Source organism: Chiloscyllium plagiosum, unplaced genomic scaffold (genome assembly GCF_004010195.1).
Source record: "Chiloscyllium plagiosum isolate BGI_BamShark_2017 unplaced genomic scaffold, ASM401019v2 scaf_9669, whole genome shotgun sequence".
Classification (NCBI taxonomy): Eukaryota; Metazoa; Chordata; class Chondrichthyes; order Orectolobiformes; family Hemiscylliidae; genus Chiloscyllium; species Chiloscyllium plagiosum.
Window position 1 is genome coordinate 45,247 of NW_025214663.1, and position 3,088 is coordinate 48,334.

Genomic DNA, 3,088 nt, shown 5'->3' on the forward strand with positions numbered 1-3,088 from the left:
TGGGCCTTCCCCTCCCCGCCCGCCTCGGTGGTCATGGGGCCCGGGGTCCCTCCCCCCAGCCTTTCCAGGAATACGAATGGCTGGGGGAAGACAGGGGGCATGGCCAAGGTGGGGAGGGCCAGCCGTGTCACTTCCTGCCCCACCCTGGGTTTATCAGGTGAGGGCGGGCGGAGCAGGGGTCCCGTTCCCTCTCCGGGGCTCAGAGACACGGTCGCTGCAGGAGGTGGGCCAGCGGTGGTTCCCCCCAGGTTAGTGCCAGGGCGTGGCTGGGTTGAGTTGAGTTGAGTTGTGCAGGGCTCGGGCTCGGGCTCGGGCTCAGGGGCCCCCGGGCCAGGTGTTAAAGCCAGAGGGGTTTCTCCATCGGGGTGGGGAGTGGGTGTGGTGTCAGTGGGGTCAGGGTCAGGTACAGGTTTGGGGGTTTGAGGGTCAGGGTTCCCGCGCCGGGGCGACGCTGGCACGGCCGCAGGGGCATTGTCGTGCCGGGGCAGGGCAGGTCGTGGGCTAGGTGTCGGGGAAGGGGATAGGGTGGTCTCCCCATGGGCAGGCTTAACGCGCCGCGTCTTCTTCTGCGCCTTCTGGCCTGCCGGACACTCACCCCCCTCCCTGCCAGAGGCTGGAGCATTGCAAGCCCCCGGCTTAGCCTCCGGTGCCGGGGCTTGTGGTGTTGGCTTCGAGGGAGGGGGAGTGGGTGCGGCGGCACCACCGTCAGCCATCGGCACGGGCTGGGCATCCTTCTGGGTGGGGCAGTTTTTTCTTATGTGCCCCACCTCGCGGCACAGGTGGCACCGCACGCCGTCCAGAAGGCGCGATAGGCCGCGCCCTCATGGAGGACAGTGAATGAGCCCTCGGTGACCTCCTTCCGGGCCAGGCAAATGAACACCTGGCGCCGGAAGGAGTATACGTGTCGGAGGGCAGGTCCTTCAGACTGAGCAGGAGCGGCTGGACACCCGACCGGATCTCCCCCAAGGTGGCGAGGTGGGGGAGAAGGAGCTCGCTGGCAATGAAGGGCGGGACGTTAGAGATCACGACCCTCTGGGCCGTAACCTCCAGAGGGTCGACGGGCAGATGTGTCCCGTCCACAGTGAGCCCCCTCTCCACGGCCAGGTGGACCGCCTGCTCGGTCTTTAGGAAAAATACGGCCTTCCCGTACATGCGGGCCGCAGCGACGATGGCCAGTGGACCGACCACACTAGCCATGGCCTTGCTGCAGGTCTCGATGGTCATGTTGGGGTGGGGATAGGCCTTGACCCCCAGGCGTTTGGTCAGGTGCATGAAGGGGGTCGACGTCGCAGCCGGGGTTGGGACAGTCGAGCCCAAGGCAGCGGCTACCCCGGCGTAGGTGCGGCTGGGCCCCGCGACCTTCGGGCTCGCCATACTCTGCTGCTGGACGTTGGCAGGCCCCAGGCAGCAGCGGCAGAGGTGGGCCTCCGGCAGCAGCAGTGGTGGTGGGGGTTGTCGGGAGGGCCAAGGCGAGTCCCAGGCAGCAGCGGAGGAGGCAGGCCTCAGGCGACAACAGCAGTGACAGCAGGCCTCGGGCGAGTCCTAGTTTGGCCCTCAGTCACGGCAGTGGGGGCAGACCTGTTGGGGAGGGTCACCAAGGCAAGTCAAGTCCCAGGCAGCCCCAAGGCGAGTCCCAGGCAGCGGTGGCGGCGGAGGCAAGCCTCAGACGACAACAGCAGCGGTGGAGGTCCCGCAAGGGGCCCAAAGGCAAGTCCCAGGCTGCAGCGAGGCAGGCCCCAAGCAGCAACAGCCAAGGCAGGTCCGGGCAGGGCCCCAGAGACCAGCAGTGACGAGGCCTAGGCTGCAGCTCCAAAGGCAGGAGCCAGACCAAAAAGGTTCCTGCCTCTCTTCCTTCTTCCTTCTTCCTTCTTCCTTCTTCCTTCTTCCTTCTTCCTTCTTCCTTCTTCCTTCTTCCTCTGTCTGTGCGTAAGGCAGTAGCACAGGGGCAGTGCCCCTAACTAATTAGTCTACTATGTGGAACCTTGTCAAAGGTTTACCTAACTCCACATAAACAAGGTCTACGCCTCTGCCTTCATCAATCTTTTTGCTTACTTCCTCAAAACACTCAAGTGAATTTGTGAGACATGATTTCCCTTGTTGACTATCCTTAATCAGTCCTTGCCTCTCTAAATGCATGTCAATTATATCTTTCAGAGTCACCTCCAACAACTTACCTGCCACCAATCGCAGGCTCACGGGTCTATATTTCTCAGGCTTCTCTTTATAGCTTTTCTTAAATAAAGGTCCAACATGCCTACGGCCATAATAGTCTGAACAAAAGCTGCCCGATCTCTTCTGATCTCGGAAGCCAAGCAGGCTCAGGCCTGGTTAGTACTTGGATGGGAGACCACCTGGGAATACCAGGTGCAGTAGGCTTTAAAAGAGTCCACTGCATTTTGTCATTTATATAAACTATTTGGATGTGAATAAGGATGGTTAGTAAGTTTGCTGATGACACCAAAATTGGAGGTGTAGTGGACAGCGAAGAAGGTTACCTCAGATTACAACGGGATCTTGATCAGATGGGCCAATGGGCCAAGGAGTGGCAGATGGAGTTTAATTTAGATAAAGTGAGGTGCTGTATTTTGGAAAGGCAAATCAGGCAAATTAATTACACTCATTGGTAAGGTCTTGGGGAGTGTTGCTGAACAAAGAGACCTTACTTCCTTGAAAATGGAGTCACAGGTAGATAGGATAGTGAAGAAGGTGTTTGGTATGCTTTCCTTTATTGGTCAGAGCATTGAGCACAGGAGTTGGGAGGTCATGTTGCGTCTTTACAGGACATTGGTTAGGCCACTGTTGGAATATTGCAATTTTGGTCTCCTTCCTATCGGAACGATGTTGTGAAACTTGAAAGGATTCAGAAAAGATTTACAAGAATGGGCTGGGGCTGTTTTCCCTGGAGCATCGGAGGCTGAGAGGAACTTATAGAGGTTTACAAAATCATGAGGGGCAGGGATAGGGTGAATGGGCATTCTTTACCTCAAGTGGGGGATTGCAAAACTAGAGATTTAGGGTGAGAGGGGAAGAATTTAAAAGGGACTTAAGGAGCAACTTAGGTGTGTGTATGGAAAGAGCTGCCAGAGGA

At 57.8% G+C, this 3,088-nt stretch overlaps 1 pseudogene; it reads left to right on the plus strand.

Annotated features, from left to right (window-relative positions):
- The first annotated feature begins 2,252 nt into the window (after window positions 1-2,252).
- Window positions 2,253-2,376, plus strand: LOC122547970 (annotated as a pseudogene).
- The last annotated feature ends 712 nt before the right edge of the window (window positions 2,377-3,088 follow it).